The following is a 23,101-nucleotide window of genomic DNA, read 5'->3' as shown; positions in this document are numbered from 1 at the left end:
GGGTTGTTTCCAGGTTTTGGCAGTTATGAATAGAGCTGCTATAAACATTTGTGCTCAGGTTTTTGTATGAACTCACATTTTTGGGTCTCTAGGGTAAATACCCAACTGTTGGATTGCTGGGACATAACAATAAATTTACATTTAACTTTATAAGAAACTGACAAACGATTTCCAGTGTGGCTTTACAGTTTTGCATTTTCATCAGTGATGTGTGAAAGTTCCACTTACCCTGCATTCTTGTCAGCACGTGTCATTGTCAGTATTTTTTATTTTAGCTATTCCAGTAGTTTAATTGTATATTTTCATGGTTTTAATTTCCATTTACCTAGTAGCCAATGATACTGAATATCTTTTCACATGTTTATTTGCCATCCTTATATTGTCTTTAGTGAGTTGTCTGTTCATGTCTGTTACCCATTTTTTAAATTGCTTTTGTGTTTTTTACTGCTAAGTTTTGAGTATTCTTTATATCTTCTGTATCAGTGTTTTCTCGAATATGTGATCTATAAATATTTAACTTGTTTTTAAGGAATCATTCTGAATTCTGTGTGGGAGGAAAGCTGTAGTGGGGAGTGGTGGAAGCAGAAGGATCAGCAGCAGACCATTGCAGTAGTCCATAAGGAGTGATGATGGGTGGAATGCGGAATGTGAGGGGAAAGAAGTGTCAAGGATGACCACAGTGCTGGAGGAGCTAAGAATTTAAATATAATTCAGGTATGGTGTCTGCTCTCAAGAAGCTCTCAGTCTAGTAAGAGGAGACTTACTGTAAGCAGTTCACCTGGAATACAACCTCTGTGCTCACAGAGGTCATGTGAAAAGAACTGGGGGAGCACAGGTGATAGAAAATTTACTAAGTGTAAGATTTTCGAGGCCAGCTCTCTGGACTGCCACTCTCAAACTTCAGTGTCTGTAAGAATCAGGGGAGAAGGTTATTAAAAATGCAGCTGGCTATGCTCCTGCCCCAAGAGTAAGAGGCCTATGGTTAGTAACACCACAAATCATTCTGTGTAGGTGATTGGTTGACCATTATGAGAAACCCATGGGGGAACTGAGGGGACTTCAGAGAAGAGGTGATGTCTGAGGTCGATTTTCAGTGTTCAGTGGGAATTCTGACTTGGAGAAAGCTGTGGAAAGGGCAGCCAGGCATGGTATAGCTTTTGTGAGGGAAGAGCAAAAGCAAAAGCTTGCAAGAGTGAGAGAGACTGGCTGGATCCTAGAGTAGTGTAGGTGGGGTGATGATGATGACTGTTGACCAGAGAGCGCATGTCTCGGAGTTAGTGATGAGTCATGGGACTCCCTGTGCTCAATGAGTCTAAAGTGGTTGCCACCACCCAGCAGCTCCCCAGGTACTAACAAGGGGCCCGCTGTGGTGAAATGTACCAGGCAGTCCAATGCTCGGTGTGCAGAGTGGCTGTTGTGCTTTCAAAGTCTCATGTGACCAAGTGCCTTTGAGGAGAGAATTAGCCGGCTATACTGTGTGCAGAGGTTTGCGGAAGGATGCCCTGTCCCTAGGACCACTTTGGGCCTTCCTCGAAGCTTACAGACTCTGCATCTCCAATTCACACATGATCTTGCCTACTTCCCAAGGATGCTGAGCCACATCTTCCTGTGGTGTAACTACTACTCACTGTGTGCCAGGCATAGTTCAAAGCACTTTACATGGATTAACCCATTTAATTCTCTCAACAAGCCTATGGATGAGGTGGAACGGTTGTTTCTGTTTTATGATGAGCAACCGAGATAGTGAAAGATGAATGAGTTGGCTCAAGGGCACAATGCTACAAAGTAGAAGAACTGGCATATTAACCCAGGGAGTTTTGATTTCAGAGCCCAGGCTTTTTTTTTTATATTATGTTAGTCACCATACAGTACATCCCCGGATTCCGATGTAAAGTTTGATGCTTCATTAGTTGCGTATAACACCCAGTGCACCATGCAATACGTGCCCTCCTTACTACCCATCACCAGTCTATCCCATTTCCCCACCCTCCCCCGAAGTCTTCAGTTTGTTTCTCATAGTCCATAGTCTCTCATGTTTCATTCCCCGTTCTGATTACCCCCCTTTTCTTTATCCCTTTCTTCCCCTACCGATCATCCTAGTTCTTATGTTCCATAGATGAGAGAAATCATATGATAATTGTCTTTCTCTGCTTGACTTATTTCACTTAGCATTATCTCCTCCAGTGCCGTCCATGTTGCAGCAAATGTTGAGAATTCGTTCTTTCTGATAGCTGAGTAATATTCCATTGTATATATGGACCACAGCTTCTTAATCCAGTCATCTGTTGAAGGGCATCTCGCAGAGCCCAGGCTTTTAACTGTTACGTCGCGTACGCCCTCTAGAGGCATCTGTGGAGGATGAGAGGGATCAAGAAGCCGGAGTGGCAGCAGTCACACACACACTGTACCTTACTGCAGCCCAGTTACTGTTGTGTGGCATTCACGGGTTATTCCCTGTAGGGACTATCTCAGTAATATTCTTTAATGTTAAAAGATTTTTCTTTTTTGGTTTTAGCTTTTGGGTTAAAACCTACTATTTTTATTCTTTCTTGTCTAGTTAATAACAATATGGTATATCAGCTATGAGTTTTGAAATAGCAACATAAGGTATTGATTGTAGCATCGTGATGCTCCTAAAAGTTGTTGTTATATGTGGAACTGTTTGCCTGTGTACTAAATGGCCCCAGGTTATTATGTTTTAGAGTTCTTCTAAACCTGTCTTCAAGCAGCTAGTGTATTTTCCTCCAGCAAAATTCTTTCTGATTTACCACGTCTCTTTGGCTGAAGTCAGGGAAGGCAAACGACCAAAATACGTGCATTGTTTCCTAAGGAAGAATCAATAGGCTCTGACTAATGGGCTTTTGTCCTTTTTTTGTAAAGTTCAGAGAGAGGTGCTGTAGACTGGTGGGTCTGGAGGCCTTTCCCACCTTATTTCAAGGTTGTCAACTATTCTGCTATAACAGATTTCTGTAGACTGGGTGCTTAAACAACAGATATTTGTTTCTCACAGTTCTAGAAGCTGTGAAGTCTAGGATCAGGGTGTCAGTGTATTGGGTTCTGGTAAGGGCCTTCCTGGTTCACAGATGGCCATCTTTTTACTGTGTCCTGACATCGTGGAAAGCAGGGAAAGAGGATGTGACTCTGTTTGTCTCTTCATGACCTGTTTATCTCCCAGAGACCTCATCTCCAACTACCATCATACTGGGGATTAAGGGTCCAACATAGGAACTTGTGGGGGACACAAACATTCAGTCCATAGCAGTTGGGTAGTTGAATTTGCTATGCAAGAGACCTCCAGACAGTGCAGAAGGAGTACAGTGTGATCTGGGAGAGAGTTTTGAAGTTCCCTTGGAAAAGGGAGAGCAGCAGTTCTAGGGAGGTTTCCTGAGCCTAGAGCTGAGTTTCGAAAGATGAATGGAGTTCACTAATCCAGNCGGGGGGGGGGGGGGGGGGGCTTAGAGAAGAATAAAATTGGTTGCTATTCCAAGAGGCAGGAACAGCATGTGCAAAGGTGTAAGACCACATGGCAGGTAAGCAGGTATGTACTAGTGATTGTAATGGTTCCAGAAGAAGCTGGAGACAAAGCTGGCACAGATCAGAAAGGGCCTCGGTGCTGCATGAAAGGCCTTGGGCTGACGTCAAGGAGCAGCTGCCGTGTTTAAGTGATGTGGTCAGATTTTTGTTTTTAAAGAATGTTTCCGACAGTCTATGCTGTGGAACATTTGAAGGAGACCTAATTGTATGCAGGGGGACCAGGAAGGAAGGTTCTGCAGTGGTCCACGCAAGAGATTATGCATGACTGAGCTAGAAGTTGAGAGAGATGAAGCGAGTGTCACAGCTTCCCTTTTATTGAGCCCCACGCCCAGAATAACTACCTTTTCTCTGCTATGGGGCTGTCTGAAGGTGAATTTGATATGATCCCTGTCCTCAAAAAGCTTATAATTAGAGACATCTAAGAAACCATTGGCAATGCAAGAGATGGATTCACCAAATTTCTTTGATTCACAAAAATCTTTTAAATGTTTATTATGTGCCAACCCCTTCTGGTTAGTGCTTGAGATATGACAGTGAAAAACAACATAATTCCTGTCCTCTGGGGAATCACATTCAAGTTGGAGGGAGCAGAGAAAGGAGACGCTACAAAGGTAAGATATATGTTACATGGTAGTGGGTATTACAGAGAAAAGAGGGAAGGGGGAGTGGGGTGTTGAAGGAGGGGCTGCAATTTTTTAAAAGGTAACATTTGAATAAAGAGCTAAAAGGGGAAAGGGAATGGTATCCTAAATACACAAATATAGAGACTAAAATACCTATCTAGAGGCATCATGGTATAACAACTTTGAACACGACCTTTGGGGAAAGGCAGACCTAAATTTGAATCCTAGCTCCATACCATACTGGCTGGGTGACCTTAGACATATTATTTCACCTCCCTGACCATGGATTTCCTTATCCCTAAAATGGGATTGGTGACGTTTATCTCCCAGGACTGCTGTGAGGATGGGAAGAGATGCTTCTTGCTTAGTGCTGAGCCTGTCACATTGAAAATGCTCATTGTATGGTATATATTCATAATCTTGGGGGGATGATTCTGGTGGGGCATCAGCAAAGAAAAGGGCCCTGGAAGGTGCACCAGGGGGTTTTGAAACAGGATTTCCTGACTAGGGCTCTCTACTGTGCTGTTGCAGGCTCTGCAGAACTGAGTCGTGGGCCCTTGGGAGCAGGGAGGCAAAAGTCCCAGAACAGCCTTTTCAGTAAAGAGGACAGGAGATCCCCGAGGCCCAGTGTCATACCAGGTTCTGTGGTCCTTGGAAGTTTCCATGCATCTTGGGAAGGATTCTGTCCCTACGCAGGTCCCAATCCCCAGGAAAGGATCTGAGAGAAGCTTTTTATGCTTTAAAGAAATAATGGAGGTGAAAATTGATGGGTGTGAAGGCGAGTCTGGCTTTTTTTCAGCAGTTTTACCGGTGAGCACAACAGAAATGGTTGTTTTCTGCGGGGGCTAGAGGAGGCGGCTGCCAAAGCCGCCATTCCCATCCAGGCTGTGAAAAAGCCCTTCCTTGCCTGCGAGTGACAGAGGAGAAGGCTGCTCTCCGGAAGGAGTCAGCAGCAGCTGCTGGGGATCTTTGGGTGGAAATCTAGGATATGAAAGCTCTGCTTCCCGTGGGCGCTTCCTTCTGCCTGTCGCCTGTCATCAACCATTGGTATCATGGTGCCTGCCTGAGGGGGCATTACTGCCGCTTGGCTAAGGCTAGCTACTTCCCAAGGCTGCTGTTGGGGGACGGTCTGGGGGCAGCAAGCCACTGCTGAGCAGGGGAGTGAGCGAGGGCCCAGCATAGGTTGGCATTCCTCTAATCTATTCCTTTTTTCATTGTCTGAGTCTTCTGTTTTCTTGGTCTTTTTTTCTTTATTCAGTTTCATTATTTTATTCATCCACCCCCCCTTCTTTTTTCTTCTTCTTTCTTCCATCCTCATTTTCTTCTTAGATCTTTCTTTTTCTTCACCCTTCTTTCCTTCTTTTCAACTACTAACTCATTTGTTTCTTTATCAATCCATTAAGCATGTTCTCTGCACAGTGGTAGCCCAGGGTACCGATAACACCTTCCCTGCGCTCGAGCTCAGCTGCTGCAGGAAGAGGGAGGAGGGGAAATAAACAGGCAAAGCCTGCAGCAAATGGCCTAGACTCTGGAGTCAGACAAACGTGGTTAGAGTTCTCCACTTCCTCCATGTGTTACCTTGGGCAAGTTACTGAACCTTTCTGAGCGTCAGATGCTTTAGCTCTCAATGAGAGTACTAGAACCTTCTTCCTAGGATTGCTAGTACAGGAGGGAGTGCAGGTAATGTGCTTAGTGGAGTGCCTGGCATGTAGCAAGAATTCAGGCAATGTTGTTATTAATATAGTCTGAAAAATATTATTAGGTATCAGGATAAAGGAAGGGAGAGAGAGAAAACCACTTTTCTGTGTCTGGTTCTTGCCTCTGAAAGTAAGAATCAAAGATATGCCACAGAGTTCCTCAGGTCTGAACCCTTCATTTTACAGATAAGCAAAGAAGCCGATGGGCAGAGGGCTGACTTGCCTTGGGGATGCCTAGGGATAGAGTGGAGTCCAAACCATCTGAGTTGAGTCCTTACCCCACAAAGAATCGTGGTGGCAACTGTGGAACTTGTACTCTACCTTTCTGGGCCTCAGTTTCCTCTGTATGTAAAGTGAAAAATAACAAGGGATTACTGTTAGGACTAATTGGTTTAATATATGAACAGGGCTTAAAACACTACCTAGCACATAGGAAACATTATATAAATATTAGGTGCTATTATTACTGTTACTAGTATTACTATTATCACCATCATCACTATTGTTAGGTTCACACAGTGGGCCAGTGGTGTTGGTCACCACCCCCGTCCTTTAGTGGAAATACGTATGCTAGCCTTGCCCACACCTGCCCCTTTGCACGAACGGTGAGGCTGCCAGCTTTCCTAGCCTACAAGAGGGAGCTGTGTCCCCATAATTGTAGCTGAGCCTGCGTTACTGAGCTGTTCCCAGAACCTTCTGAACCAGTGCCTGGATTCAGGCTCTCTGAGGTGAAGGGCACTGCAGAGTCTGTCACAGGGCTGCCAATAGGTGTCAGGTTACAGGGAGTATCCCACTGATGTTTAGTGCCAGGAGAGTTGGGGGGAGGGTGGCCAGCAAGCCAGGGTGGCACAGTGGTTGAAGGGCTGCATTTGGAGATGGACTAAACTGATGTGGAGGCAAAACTGAATTTTGCCATGTACCTGCTCTGCAGGTCACTTCACCCCCTTCAGCCTCAGTTTCTCATCTGTAAAGTGGGGTTAATGGTAGTATTCGCTTTACAGGGGTCTGTGAGGATTAATGAGATGATACTTGTCATGAGCTCAGTGCTAGTGAGCAGTGGGCCGCATGGTAGCTATTACTTTCTGCTCTTTAAGAGAAAAGTGCTCCCTGTCTGGAGGGAGTGAAGTGTATGTCTAGCAACTATGCACTGACATCCAGAGAATCTTGTATTTTAATTGTGGTAATTTTGGAGTCAGAAAAAAAACACTAGCTGAAGACTCAGGAGACCTGAGTTCTGGGCCTGGCCTGGCCTCTACTTCATTGAGTGGCCCTGGACAAGTCACTTCCTTTGTGCATCGTCTCCCCATCGTCATCCCCATCTCCCCATCAGCTGCCACACTGTATAGTTCTGTGTGTTTCACAGGGGTCCCCTCCAGGTCCAGCCCCACCAGGTAACAGTCTCTGCCAGGGCACAGCCCACGCCCCCCTGGAGTTCTTCACCAGATGCTTCCTGAGTTCCCAGTGTGCCAGTTCTGCGTCCAAGTGCTGTGTGTGGTGCCAGGATGAGGATGGAGTGGCCAGGGTCACAGGGGAATCTGGCAGGACGTGAACCTATTCTTAATATCAGGAAACTCCTGCTGGATAATGGAAGAAGATGCACAGTGGGCCCCCCTTATCCGTGGTTTCACTTCCCGCAGGTTCAGCTACCTGTGGTCAACCTCCACCTGGAAGCAGATGCTGCCTCGGGGTATCGTCAGAAGGTCATAGCAGCCTTTACGCTGCGTCCCCATACCCCCGTCATCCACCTCACTTCATCTCATCACGTAGGCATTTTACCATCTCACATCATCACGAGAAGGGTGAGTACAGCACAAGATATTCTGAGGGAGAGACCACATTAATATAACTATTATTACAGTATATGGTAATAATTGCTTTATTTTATTATTAGCTATTGTTGCTAATCTCTTATAGTGCATCATCTGTAAATTAAACTTTCTCATAGGAAGAAAACAGCACAGAGAGGGTTCGGTACCATCCGCAGTTTCGGGCACCCATGGGGTGTCTGAGAACATATCCCCCGTGGATAAGTGGGGCCTACTGTGGTTGGTGAAGGACACTAGGGTCAACATTAAATGGAGCGGTCAGGGAAGGACATGGAGGAAGTGACATTGGAGATGGGACCTGAATGACAAGGAAGGAGCAAGGGGAAGACAGAGGGAAGAACATACCAGGCAGAGGGAAGAGCAAGTGCTGAGGCCTGAGGGCAGTGGGGCAGGGGTGCTGGAGAGTGAGGCCAGCTTGTTTGAGAAATAGAAGGGCCAGTTTAGTTTGGACGTAGACAATGAGTGAAGGGAAGGGAAGGGAGTCTAGATGATGTGTGTTCCCCCCCCGCCCCCTGCAGGCTGTGAAAGAAGCTTGAATGCCATCCAGACCACAGTGGGGACCATGGCAGGGGAGCAGGTGCAAGGTACAGGAGGGCCGAGAGGGCAGAGGGGAGCTTCCTTGTGGGTCCAGGTGAGGATGTCAGCGGCTCAGACCCTGGTGGTGGCCGTGGAGGTGGAAGAAATAGATGCACTCAGAGGCTGTGTTAGGGAGGAGGGTTGATGATGGCCTGTGGGGGACAGCTGGAGAGGGAAGAATTGTGGGATCTCCCCACATTTCTATCTTAAACAACCAAATGTGGTATTTACTGAGATTGGAAGATGAAAAGAGGGCAGTTTGGGGTGGTGGAGATGGCAGGATATGGAGTTCTGTTTGGGACGTGTTAAATTTAAGATGTCTAATAGCGTGCTTTTGCTGCTCTCCAGAGTAAACTTGCTAAATTACTCATTAGGGTGGCACCTGCCTGCCAGAAGCAGTGCCAGGCTGGCCATCTGCCTGCCAAGCTTAGGCAGGAGGCTGCGGACACCTGAAGGTGATAGGATTGTATGTGCAGTACTCAGTCTGCTCTCCTCAGAGGTGTGCTCTCTCCCTCTCTCTCTCTCTCTCTTTCTCTACTTCTGTCTCTCTCTGTCTCCCTGTCTCTCTCTCTCGCTCTCTCTGTCTCTATGTCCTCTGTCTCTGTTTCCCTGCCTCTCTTTCTCTGTCTCTTTATCTTTCTGTCTCTGTCTCTCCCTGTCTCTCTGCATCTCTCTATTTCTCCCTGCCTCTCTGTGTCTCTGTATGTCTCTCTCTGTGTCTCTCTCTCTGTCCTTCTCTGTCTCCCTGTCTCTCTCTGTGTGCTTCTTTGTCTCTCTATCTCTCCCTGTCTCTCTTTATGTCTCTCTGTATCTGTGTATGTGTGTCTATCTCTCCCTGTCTCTCTTTGTGTCTGTATGTGTTTGTGTCTCTCTGTGTCTCTGTCTCTTTCTTTCTCACTTGTCAGTAGCTTCATTCAGGTGTTCCAGGTAAAGCTGGTGTTTCCCCTCATTTCAGTCCTTCTTCCTTTGCCCAAGTGAGCCTCTCAAAAGGCTCCTGTGTCTCTAGGAAGAAGATTACTTACTTGGTTCTGTGTGTTTTCTGATCTGACAGAAGGAAACACCATGTCTGGTTCCTGGACCTTGGCAATGCTGGCATCTCTCCTTGACTCTGGGTTCCCAGCTGTGCCTGCTACTGTCTCTAACTCAGTGAGTCCATAGCCAGACATGGTCCCTCCCCCAAAACCACAGGGACAGGTGTGCACAGGGCTTTGCAGGGACACAGAGCAGCTCTCTTAATCTCTATTGGTTGGTGAGAATAGTCAGGGAAGCCTCCCTAAGGGAGAAGGGAATGAGCTGCGTCAGAAGTAACCAGCTAAGGGGCGCCTGGGTGGCACAGCGGTTAAGCGTCTGCCTTCAGCTCAGGGCGTGGTCCCGGCGTGGTGGGATCGAGCCCCGCATCAGGCTCCTCCACCATGAGCCTGCTTCTTCCTCTCCCACTCCCCCTGCTTGTGTTCCCTCTCTCGCTGGCTGTCTCTATCTCTATCAAATAAATAAAATCTTTAAAATAAAAAAAAAAAGAAGTAACCAGCTAAGAAACATAGGAGAGCAAAGGGAAAGTCATGGCAGGCAGAGGGAACAGAGATGTGAAACCATTGTGTGGGGGCCAGGGTGTAGATGACCAGGAACTCTGAGCAGCTCTGTAGAGCTAAGCTATGTTTATGGCACCCAAGAAGCCAGATTCCAGGCTTACGGAGGCCCAAGGTACCATGCTGTGAGAGAAAATCAATAGGGCCTGGCCCCAGAAAGCCCTGGGTTTGAATCCTAATACCATGGAGGGGCAGTGCTGCCTAGTGATTAGTATCATGCCCAGTGGAGCCAGGTTGCCTGGTTTTGAATTGAAGCTCTGCCACTTAGCAGGGTAACTTTGGGCCTCAGTGTCCACAACTGTAATGTGCAGATGATAATAGCACACCTACCTCATACGCTAGAGGAAGGATGGCATGAGTTAATGTGTGTCTGGTGCTTAGAACAATGCCTGACAGGACTGTAACGATGATTCACAAGTTGAGTGACCATGTAAATTACTTATCATCTCTAGTTCTCAGTTTCTTCCTCTATAAAGTGGGGGTGATGGCACTTCCTGAGCAGGATCGATCGATCGATCGACCAATCGATCTATCTATCTGTCTATCCATCCTGCTCACGATAGCACAGTGTTTGGCATTTCATAGATGCTAAGTAAATGATAGCAGTTAGTTTTACATTGCAGACCCTATAGAAGGGAGTTCTGTATGGATTAAAGAAATAGTATCAACTTCCAAGTCCCTTTCAAATTCAAAATTAGTTCCTGAAAAAGCAGCTCTGATTTAATGGAGAAATAGAAGACAAAGAATTAGGAAGGAAGAAAAGAAGGAAAGAAGAAGAGATAGAGGGAAGAGGAAAAGAAAGAAAGCCCAGATTCTAAGAAGGAACCTCCTTGGAAGCACTCTTTATAAATGGGACAAAGACAAAAACAATGGAGCTGATGATGCCCCACTTGCATTTTCTGAGCAGGCCCACATGCAAGATGAGGCACCAGGAGCTCTGCTGAGGGAATCGTCAAGGGTGATTCCCTCCTGCATTCCCCTGCTCCGAACCACACTCTGCACCCCACTGGCATTCCCAAACCTCAAAACTTCCTGACTTCATATAGAGATAATCCAAATGTTCTTTTTCTGGGTCTGTTGCTGCAGAATGAGGTGTGGGCAAGAGGACCTTCAGGCAGGTGCTGCTCCAAGGGCATACGCATTGGGGAACACAGACCCACAGTGATGTTTCCAGAGATTTGGATGTTCCCTTGGATACTAAGTTTTCCCATTGTATACAATAGCCAGGTTTTCTCGACAAAATCAGGACAGAGAGGTTTTCTGTGTTTTCATTGGCAGGGATTGAGGGAGCAGAGCATTCACAGCTCTGAACCTGGAAGTGGCTAGCACTTGGGTTTCTAACCAGGTAGATGGGCATGGCAGCCATAGCTCTAGCATTTGCAGATGTTCTTCCAGGAGTTGGGAAGTAGTCACCCCTGGGGGAACACGACCCCAGCAGGGCCAGTCCTTGAAGGAGGGCTCCAGGACCCCAGTCATTGATTCAAGGCAGAGATTGGATACTGTAGTCTTGCTGGATTACTGGCGGCTAGTGAACCAGAGAGCCCAACTGACCACAGAAAAGAAAAAACCTAAGCAAGGTCAGCCCTTGGGTCACTCAGAGATTTAATGTTAGGGGTAATGGGCAGTGGTATGTTAACCTCAGGATTATACAAGAGCCTTGGGTACCCTTGGACAAGCTCAGCACGTGACTGGCAGAAAAGGTGATTTGGGGACCCAAGAAGCCCCAGCCCTTATAGTTGGTTTTAGAAAAGTGAGTTAATCCTAAATCCTTTCAAACAGGGCCATAGAGAGTATGGATTAGAATTTTCTCAGGAAATAGAGAATCAATCAATCAATCAATTAATTCTGTTATCTACTGAGGTTGTTCAAGGTGCTGTGGATACAGAGCTGAAACACAGACTCTGCCCTCAGTGATCTTGAGACCTAAGCCAGTCATTGCTGTATTAGGAGCCACTTCTATGACAATCACAAACTCAGTGGTGTAGATGATAAGCATTTTTTTTGCTCATGCATCTTCCAGTTGACTGGGAGCTGACTGATCTTGGTTGGACTTGTCTAGGCAGCTCTAAGGTCCTGCTTGAGTCTAGGTCTTCTCCAAGTGTCTCTGTTCCTCCTTGGATCCATGGGACATGATCTCAGGGCATTGGCAGAGGTACCAGAGGGCAAGTGGAAACACATGGTGTCTCGCAGGTCTAGGGCTCAGAGCTGGTGTACTGTCACATCAGCCAAAACTAGTCACATGGCTGAGCCCAAAGTCAGTGGGCAAGGAGTCACTCAGCTTCTAGTGGAAAGAACTGCAAAGTCACTTGACAAACTGTGTAGATTCTGGGAGGAGTACAAAATTGTAACTAATAATTCAAACTATAAAATTGCCCATCCCAACGTAGGTGTGTTCATCTATGTATAAATCATGAGTACTTTACTAATATACTATAACCATAAGTGTACACACAAAAAAGAATTTAGATTGAAAATCTGGAAATAAGAAGTTCAAATATTTTTTTTTTCCTGCACTCCAGTGCATCATTTTGAAAAACCCTCGGGGATGCACTTCCCATTTTGGAGATTCTGGTTCAGAGAAGTATTTCTCAAAATGTGGCACGTATACCAACCGCAGCAAATCATTTGGATCATTTGGAGAGCTTGTTAAATGCACATTCTGGGCTATTTTTCCAGCCTGCAAAATCAGAGCCTCTGAGGGTAAAGCCTGGGAATTTGTATTGTTAGGAGCTCCAGGTGATATGGGTGCATAATGGAGTTTGAGACTTGTAAGCCAATAGAGCAATCAATCTCTGATGGAAAGAAACCCAAGAGTGGTTTCCAAAAACAATGGAACACCCCTCTTACCCAGCCTGGAACATGCTGGGGATGGTCAGGAAAGCCGTCCCGAATGAGTGGTGCAGGAGATGAGCGCTGAAGGAAGGGGATACTTAACCATGATGTGCAGAGAAGGCTGTGCCAGGCAGAGGTCACTGCTTGGGGGAGAGCTGTCCTTGAGATGGACCTGCCATGTTCAGGGAGCCCTATGGTTAGCACATATGGAGCAGAGGATCAGGGAAGGCATCCTAAAGAGTGAGTTAACAGATAAGACCAAGCCAGAGAAAGGAAAGGGGGGGGGGCAGGAGTGGTCTGATCCAAGCTGGAGGTGAGAGGGCTGGAGTTTCCAGCCTGAATGTGAATGACCTTATCTTGGAGGCAATGGCAACCACAGAAAAATTTTCTGCAGGAGGTGGCATGATCATGTCTAGTCCAAGAGGTCAGTTGGCTTCCATGTAGGCAAGGGGCTAGAAGTGGAAACAGGTATGTAGGCTGTCACACTTGCACCTGAGAGAGATGAGGGTGGCCTGGCACTGCAGGGAGGAGGGAGATGAGATTGGAAGCCAGAGTCATTTAGAGACAGAATCCATGGAACACTGGAGAAGCAGCAGCAGGAGAATCAAAGAGGTATGTTTGGGAGTTGAGCCTGACTGGAGTGAATATGAAGTGGTGACGGAAGCAGAGCTGTTCGCCCTTGAGAGTGGGGCTTGCCCAGAGGGGCCTGCATTCCAGATGATCACCAAAGTGGGGAGCTCTCTGGCCCCAGTTTACAATGAAAACCTCTGGAAATAATATTGTGAAACATACCCCCAAAGTACATATGGTTTATTTTTTAATAAGGTAACATTGCTAAAAGTCACCTTTATTTATTTGAAGGGCCCATCATGGGCAGCAATCACAGAGGGAGCCCAAGATGGCCATTTGGCTCCAGACCTCAAGTGATCAAGGGCCTCTTTTTAGATTTTTGTCATGACCCTCAGATGAAGGTCTGGCTCAATCAGAGACAAGCCAGTGTGACTGTCAGGTAACACTAAGCTTGTGTCCCAATCTTATCTGGTTCTGCATGGAAAGCTTTATAAATTCTATCTGTAAATAAATCCTGTGGTTATTTTGTGGGTTATAGTTGCTTTATAATTTTAGGTTAAAAACTTGAACTTGTTTGATGTAAATGCTCATGTACATGCATATTTTTTTGTGACCCTGTTTTGGCATTTATTTATTTGAATATATTTTGGATTGGGGTGGGTAGTCTCAAATAAATGGAAGACTCTCACTTCTCTTGATCCCTGGGAGACTCTCTTCCACAAAATTTCCTGACACCCCAGGGTGCTCTCCAACAAGGGGAGGGAGTTATTGGTGCAGAAGCTTCTCTTACCCACATATCCTAGCTCTAAAGCCTGAATCCTCTTGGCTGGGGACCCTCAGTGTCCCACCTGTGGGAAAAAGAGCGTTGCCACTCACAGGAGATCAAGGCCTGTGTGAGTGGATTGGAACTCATCAAAGACAGCACACGCTTTCATGTAGGTGTGGCTGGAACAGAGCTCTGCAGATGAAAGACCCTGCAGGTCTGTCTGTATGTGGTGATGGAGCTGCTCCTTGGCAGATGCAGGTTTGACCTTTCTTCAGGAAATTAAGTGTCTCTTAGCTTTGCAGCCTGAGTGGCACAGCCTCTGGATTCTCAGGCTCACCGTAGGCTCCCACACTGCATGTATATTGCATGAAGCCAAGCCCATGTTGTCTCCATGAATTTTTAAACTTTCAGCAGAACGGGTATCAGCAGCTCTTAATTACTCAAATGCTGGTTCCTAATGGGGAAGGAAGAAGAAAATCTGTCAGCATTTGCCAAACAGAAGATGGAGAGAGAATTTTTGAGACTTGGTGTGTTTACATGAGGGAGGAGGGCACTAAAAATTAAATCAAATATTCCTTTGCATTATTCCAGTTGTGGTTCAGTTTAGGCTTATGTGTCAGACGCTGTGATAGCTACTTTCCTTGTATATAATCACACTTGTAGTCTTCACAAGCAAAAGGTGAGTGTAGTTTAATTTCATTCATGTTATTTTAAACAGATTCACTCAACAAGTATTTATTGATCCCCTATGACATGCTGGATACTTTTCTAAGTGCTTGGGATACAACAGTGAACAAATCAGACAATAATCTCTGTACTTGGGGGACTTTCTATCAGAAGGAGCAGAGAATCAACAATAAGCAAAATAAATAAGTATATAGTTGTTGTTTTTTTTAAAGATTTACTTATTTGAGAGAGAGAGTAGCCCACATGGAGGTGGGGAGAGACAGAGGGAGAGAGAGAATCTCAAGCAGATTCCCTGCTGAGTGAGGATCCTGACGCAGGGCTCAATCTCACAATCATGAGATCATGACCTGAGCTGAAATCAAGAGTGAGGCACTTAACTGGCTGAGCCACCCAGGCACCCCAACAAGTATATAGTTTTATGGAAGGCAATGCATGCTATGGAAAAAACGAGTGGAATGGGGAAGGAGAGATCCAAAGTACCAGACGGTTTAACATTGGGTGGTCAGGAGGAGGCCTCGCTGAGAAGGTACATTTGAGCAAAGATCTGAATGACATGAGAGGGTGAGACATGCAGGTTTCTGTAGAAAGAGCGTTCCAGGTGAAGGAACAGCCAGGGCAAAGGCAGCTGGTAAGCAGGAAGGTCAATCATTGGAATTCATCTTCCTTTATTTTCTAAGATATATGTCGGGCTTCAAATGTTCCTTAGCTAACGTCCCATTGTAGGAGATCCAGGTAATAGCCCATGAAACATTGTGCCATTGACATTTACAGAGCACTTTAAAGGTTAGAAAGCAATTCCATGTGGGGTGATGGAACTGTTCTGTACCCTGGTTGCAGCAGTGGTTACATAAATGCGTTAAAATTCATAGAACTCTACACCAGAAAGTCTGTTTTACTCTGTTAGCTTAAAAAGTAAATATTTTGAAAAGCAACTTAATGCATTTTCTTTTGGTCTGCTCCAAGACCTGTGAGGTAGGAAGGGTAGGGATTAGTAGCCCTGCTCTGCAGATCAAGAACCTGTGGCCCAGAGGTTACTCAGCTGCGAGAGACAAAGCTGGGTCTCAAAGTCAGATCCTTTCCAAAGCCAGTTCTCATGGGAATACTGCAGTCCCTGCCACATTGTCTCCCAGACTAATGCTAACCACACTGCTTAGACCTTCAGGCAATGGGACATGCACATTGTCTGAAGAAAAATCAGAATAATAACAGCACCTAACACAGATTGCTCATCATATGCCGGTACTGTTCTAGATATATTTTAGATATGTTCTAGATACTATTAGACTATCCCCACCATACAGGTGAGAAAACTGAGGCACAGAGAGGTTAAGAAATTTACCTGAGGCCGTGTAGGGAGTAGGTAGCAGAGCTGTGATTAGAACACAGGCCAGCTCTCTCCAAGGTCCGTGAGCTTAACCTCTGTCCTGTTGTGTCCAGCACCAGAATTCTGAGGCCGTGATCTTTAGCCTGGGTTTGGTAGAGGTCTTGCACTTAAGAAGCCCCCCCCTTTTTTTTACAGAAAGGCTTTTTTTTTAGTTTAAGGTTCACAACAAACTTTGGGAAGATACAGAGATTTCTCATATATCCCCTACTCACACACAGGCATAGCCTTCCCCACTATCAACTTACCCAATTGAGTGGTACATTTGTTACAATTGATGAATCTACACTGACACATCATAATCATTCCAAACTCTGTAGTTTACTTTATGGTTCACTCTTGGTGTTGTATATTCTGTGGGTTTGGACAAATGTATAATAACATGTATCCATCATTATGGTATCATGCAGAATATTTATGCTGTTCTAAAAATCCTCTATGCTCTGCCTATTCAGTACCCACCCCCTAGCCCCAGCAACTCCAGGCAACCATTGATCATTTTATTGTCTTCATAATTTTGCCTTTTCTAGAATGTGATATAGTTGGAATTATAATTATACTGTATGTAGTGTTTCAGACTTGCTTCTTTCACTTAGTAATGCACATGTAGGTTTTCCCATGTATTTGCATGAGTTGATAGCTCATTTCTTTTTTCCGCTGAATAATATTCCATTGTCTGAATTACGACAGTTTATTTATTCAGTCACAACTGAAGGACATCTTGTTTGCTTCTAAGTTTTGGCAATTATGAGTAAACATGGTAATATAAACAAAATTGGTGGGTTTTTGAGTGATCATAGGTTTTCAGCTCCATTGGGTAAATACCAAGGAGCATGATTGCTGGATAGTATGATAAGTGGATATTTAGATAGACCATACTGTCTTCCAAAGTGGATTTACCATTTTGCATTCCCATCAGCCATCTGTTGCTCCACATCCTCACCCACATTTGGTGTTGTCAGTGTTCCATTCTAATAGGTGTATAGTAGTATCTTGTTGTTTTAATTTGCATTTTCCTGATGACATTCGATGTGGAACATCTTTTCATATATTTATTTGCCATCTGTCTTATCTTCCTTGGTGAGATGTCTGTTAAGGTCTTTGTCTCATTTTTAAATTTATCAGTGTGTGAACCAAGTCTATGGTAGGAATGATGGAGAGGAGTGGATGATATTAAAGATGCTGGGAGAGACAGCATTGACAAGGCCTGGTGACTGAGCGGCTGAAATGGTGAGGGTCAAGAAGGAGCGAAGTATGAGTGTCCAGTTTCTGGCCTGAGTGAGTGGACAGATAGTGGGAAGTGGGGGGTCCCAAGTGCATAAACTTACTTGAGAATGAGCAAGGAAGTGAATCTGGGGTGTCTGTGAGACACCTGAGCAGAGATATTCACTCTCTGGTCTAGGCTGATCAGTTGCTCATCTTTTCCCAAAGCAGCCGGTGTTACTATTGTTGGGCAGCTCTCATTCTTATGGAGTCTTTCCTACTTTTTTTTTTTAAGATTTTATTTATTTATTTATTTATTTATTTATTTATTTATTTATTTATTTAGAGAGTGTGAGCAGGTGGTGGGGTTCAGAGGGAGATGGAGAGAGAAAATCTCAAGCAGACTACCTGCTGAGTGGGGAGCCTGACACAGGGCTCATTCTCATAACCCCAAGATCATGACCCAAGCTGAAATCAAGAGTTGGATGCTTAACTGACTGAGCTACCCTGGTGCCCCTGAGCCACCCTAGTGCCCCATCTTTCCCACTTCAATGAAAAACTTGTGCCCCTATGATTTACAACTTACTTCTGTCTTATGGGTCAACCAACAATTCTGAGAAGTCTTCAACCTTTTTTTTTACATTTCCCAGTAAAGTCTGCCTTCCGGCCGCAGCCTCCAAGAAGTAAGCTTGCAAAGTTGTGGGGGGTTTTTTGGTGTTTTTTTTTTTTTTTTTGGTCTTTCTGGTGTGGCCACTTCTGCCCTCTAGTGGCCATTTGTGGGGCAGCATAGGGCTGAGTATTACCCTGCTCTACTCCATTCTGTTCCGGAGAGACTTCCTGTCCTCCTCTTCCTCCCAGAATCCCTCTCATCTCCACTTTGTCTCACTATCAGGTTACATTTGGCACTGAAGAGATATCCAGTGTCCAATGGCACAAGAAGTGAGTGACCCACAGAATAGGAAAATACCTTGCAAATCACATAGTCCACCTCTCTTCTTTCAAGGATCCAGATGACTGCTATAGCCTCCTAACTGGTCTGGCTGCTTCTGTCCACACCCTCTACAGTCTGTTTTCCACTCAGTGGCCGGGTATAATAGATTACTTTGCTTACTTTCACACTTGAATTAAAATCAAAATTATCATCAGTATGGTCCTTCATGATCTTGTTCCTCTACTTCCCTAAACATTTTCTTATAAAAATCTCCTTCTTGTTTCCTGGTTGGGCAGGCCTTCCCTCTATTCTTCAAATGTACCTAGCTCTTTTCCAGTTTAGGGCCTTTGCATATGGACTTCTCTTTCCCCTCATCTTTCATGTCTCAGCTTATAGTTCACCTCCTCAGAGAGGCCTGCTCTGACCCACGCCCACATTAATCTTTATAAAATCACTCTATATTCCTCACTAGCACTTGCTCCAATCCATGAGTATTTGTTCCCTTGTTTATTATCTGCCTCCCTCTACTACTGTAAGCTCCACGGGGACCTGCAGTGGGGAGAAGTTACAGGATGAGCCTTTGACTAACACTGGAGTGGGTCAAAGGATAACCAGGTGATTTGTCTGCCGGTATGGAATTCCCACCAGTGTAAGATTGACCAGAGTTCCTAAAGAAGGGGCTGTTAATTAATCTTTGAAGTCCTGTCAGTCTAGTATTTTATTAACTTTCCTTTCCTATCCAGTAGTTTAAAAATGGAAGAGGTTCAGACTGAGTAATAACTCAGTAGCTTGTATTGGACTAATTCTCTCATAGATGATAATTATAAACTTTGAATAAAATATTTAAAAGAAACTATTTGAGGTTTCTGGAGAGAAACAAAAAGTAGGTAGAATCTGGATGGGATTTGACCCTTGAAAGAAGAGAATCACACCCACTAAGCGAGATCTACATTTATGTGACTCTTTCTGAAAGCATTCCCCAGTCCACGTGGCATGGAGCAGCTAAACCAAAGCAGAAAGCTGCAGTTGTATTGGTTTGACAAGTCAGCAGACAGAGTATAGGTTAACAAAGTGGCTAGAAAATGAGGAAAGCTAAAGAGATGCCCGGCTCCATCCTCAATAAGATTGACTGATGCCTCTGTTAAAACTGTATTGCAGTTCAATTCATTTCTGTTTTTCCTACTTGCCTGCAGTTGTTAATCTTGGGAGCATTCTCCAATAAACTTTGTTTGCAAATCACATAGCAGAATCATCTTCCCTGGCTGAGGAACCTGAGTTGCAACAATCCAGTTGATATTTATAGAACATTACGCTGAACAACTGCAGAATACCCATTCTTTTCAAATGCAAATGGAACATTCATGAAGATAGAGCCTACTGAGCCATAACATGAATTTCAATGAATGTCAGAGATGTCAAAGGATTACAACCTTATAGACTATGTTCATTGCCCACAAATGAGTCATATTAAAAACAATAATAAATTATCTGAAAGAGTAGTGGAATTTGAAAATTAAAGATGTTTAAATAATACAGGAGTCAAAAAAGAATCACAAAGAAATTAAGAATAATTTGAATTGAACAATAATGAAAATAACGAAATGCCAAGTTTCTGAGATGCAGCTAAAGCAGTGCATAGAGGGAAATGGATTGCTTTAAATGCTTATATTAGAAGAGATGAAAGGTTTAAAATTAGTGATTTACATTTCTATTTTAAGAGTCTAGGGGAAAAAAATCAAACCCTTAAACCCAAAGTAAGAAGAGAGGAAGTAATAAAGGGCAGATACAAGTGAAATAGAAAACAAACAATGGGGGCGCCTGGGTGGCACAGCGGTTAAGCGTTTGCCTTCAGTTCAGGGCGTGGTCCCGGCGTTCTGGGATCGAGCCCCACATCAGGCTCCTGTGCTATGAGCCTGCTTCTTCCTCTCCCACTCCCCCTGCTTCTGTTCCCTCTCTCGCTGGCTGTCTCTATCTCTGTCAAGTAAATAAATAAAATCTTTAAAAAAAAAAAAAAGAAAAAGAAAACAAACAATGGAGAATATTGGAAAAGCTGCAAATTAGTTCTTTAAAAGATTAATAAAATTCGTAAATTCCTAGCAACACAGATTAATCCAAAAGAGAGAGACAGCAAATCACCAGTGTCAAGAATATCAGGGAAAATCACTGCAGATCTTACAGAATGTGAAAGGATAATAAAAAAAATATTATGAATAACTTCATGCCAGCAGATTTCACAACTAAGAATGGACAAATTGCTTGAAATCACATATTGCGAACACCGAAATAAGAAATAGAGAATATGAATAAATTTATAAAACAGATTGAGTTCATTATTAAAAACTTTTCTGTGAAGAAAACATCAGCCCCAGATGGCCTCACTGTTGAATTCTTCCAATAATTTAAGAAAAAAAGATAATACCAATATTACATAAACTCTTTCAGAAAAGAGAAAAGGCAGGAACATTTTCCAACATGTTTTGTGAGCTCAACATTACCCTTGTCCCAAAATCTATTAAAGATATTACCAGAAAAGGAAATTATAGACCAATATTTTTCATCAACATGGATGCAAAAATCCTCAACAAAATATTATCAGATTGAATACAGCAATATGTAAAATTGGTAATTCACTATAACCAAGTAGGATTTATCTTAGGAATGCAAGTTTGGTTTAACATTGGAAAATCGATCAATGAGTCACCACATTAAGCAAATAAGTGATTTTAAAAACTGTAGTTCTTCTCAATTAAAAATCACTTGGCAAATTCCACATCTGTTCATGATAAAAATCTCAGGCAACTAAGACTACTAGGGAACTGTCTCAGTCTGATAAAGTGCATTTATAAAAAACTATAGCTAACATCTTAGTAATGTGAGATACTGAACATTTTCCCCCTAAGATTGGGAAAAGGTAGGTGTCCACTTTCATCATTTCTATTCGGTGGTAGAGGTCCTAGGCACTGTAATAAAAGAGGTGAAAAAAAGAAAGGCATTAAGGTTGGAAAAGGAGAAGTAAAGATGTCTCCATTTGTAGATGACATGATTGCTTAAATAGAAAATCTTAGGAAATATATAAACAACCATTAGAAACAATAATTGAATTTATCATGTCAATATACTGACAAGAATTGGCAAATATATGATACTAGCAGCAAGCAAATGGAAAATGAAACTTAGAGAACTGAGTCTTTTAAAATACCGTCACTGCCCCCTCCCCTGCTGCCCCCCCCCAAAAAAACACAGAAGAAATATTAGGAATCTGTTTAACAAAATACGTGCAGTACTTCTATATTGAAAATCACAAAACATTTCTGGGAGAAACGAAAGAATATTTAGTAAGTAGAGTGCTCTACCATGTTCAAAAAATAAAACATTCGATAGTGTTGAGATGTTATTTCTACCCAAACTGAGCTGTAGATTCTATATAATCCCAAACCATATCCCAACACTTTTTTATACAAGTTGATTTTAAAATGCATATGAAAATAGGACCTAGAATACTTTAAATAATCTTGAGAAAGAAAATCTAAGTTGGAGGACTCACTTTGTCTGATTTTAAGCCTTTTTAAAAAAATGTTTTATTATGTTGTGTTAGTCACCATACAGTACATCCTTAGTTTTTAATGTAGTGTTCCATGAGTCATTGTTTGCATACAACACCCAGTGCTCCATGCACTATGTGCCCTCCTTAATACCCACCACCGGCCTATCCCAGTCCCCCACCCACCTCCCCTCTGAAGCCCTCAGTTTGTTTCCCAGAGTCCATAGTCTCTCATGGTTCATTCCCCCTTCTGTTTACCCCCCTCTTCATTCTTCCCTTCTTTCTCCTACTGATCTCCCTGCTATTTCTTATGTTCCATAAATGAGTGAAACCATATGATAATTGTCTTTCTCTGCTTGACTTATTTCACTTAGCATAATCTCCTCCGTCCTGTCCATGTTGCTGCAAATGTTGGGTAATTGTTCTTTCTGATGGCTGAGTAATATTCCATTGTATATATGGACCACATCTTCTTTATCCATTTGTCTGTTGAAGGGCATTTCTGCTCCTTCCACAATTTTAAGCCTTTCTGTAAAGCCACAGTAATCAAGACTGTGTAAGGACAGACTGATCAATGGAGCATAATAAAGAGTCCAGAGATAGACCCATACATATACAATTCATTGGTGCCAAGAAAGCCACTAAAGGAATTCATTGGGGAAAAAATATTTTCATAAATGGTGCTGGAAAACTGGATAAATGAACCCCACCTCACACCACTCAGAAAATCAAGTTTGGATGAATTATAGACCTAAATAGAAAAGCTAAAACTATACAGTTTCTGTAAGAGATTAGAAGACAATATCATCATGATCTTGGGGTTGGCAAAGATTTTTAAAAGCAGATACAGAAAGGTCTAATTACAAGGAAAATCTAGTAACTTGGACTTCATAAAATTTTGAACTTTTATTTGTCAAAACATCTACAGATTTATGTTACATTTCACATATGTACATATAAATATGTATACTTATGTGTGTGTATATACATTTTTGTATGTACATATAAAATATTCCTAAAACCAAAATATGGAAGAGTCTTATCCTATGGTATAAATTTTTTTTTCTCGTTAGAATGTTTTTACTTTAAGTGAACAACTTTTTGTAAGAGTTATTTTATTCTATCAAACTAATGTTCATGAAAGACATGAAATGGCAAACCAAAGACACAGAAAATGTTCACAGTATGCATATCTGACAAAAGACTTATATCCAGAATGTATAAAGAAATCACAAATAATACAAATCACTAATAAAAATATAAACAGCCCACATTTTAAAAATGGGCCAAAGACTTGAACAGACACTTCACCAAAGAAGATATATTAATGGCCAGTAAACCCATGGAA

At 43.3% G+C, this 23,101-nt stretch overlaps 1 protein-coding gene across 4 annotated transcripts in view; it reads left to right on the top strand.

Annotated features, from left to right (window-relative positions):
• The window catches only part of SYN3 (synapsin III), a 481,477-nt gene that overhangs the window by 10,568 nt on the left and 447,808 nt on the right, over window positions 1–23,101 (top strand). For 2 of the 4 annotated variants that reach the window (XM_034644234.1, XM_034644235.1), the window contains exon 2: window positions 7,492–7,653. The exons of the other annotated variants lie outside the window; for them this stretch is intronic. The gene's annotated coding sequence lies outside the window, so the exon portion shown is untranslated. The remainder of the gene's footprint in view (window positions 1–7,491; window positions 7,654–23,101) is intronic. 4 annotated transcript variants of the gene reach the window in all.

This window comes from Ailuropoda melanoleuca, chromosome 15 (genome assembly GCF_002007445.2).
Source record: "Ailuropoda melanoleuca isolate Jingjing chromosome 15, ASM200744v2, whole genome shotgun sequence".
NCBI classification, from domain to species: Eukaryota; Metazoa; Chordata; class Mammalia; order Carnivora; family Ursidae; genus Ailuropoda; species Ailuropoda melanoleuca.
Note: the sequence above shows the minus strand (reverse complement) of the source record. Positions and strands in the feature narration are given on the sequence as shown.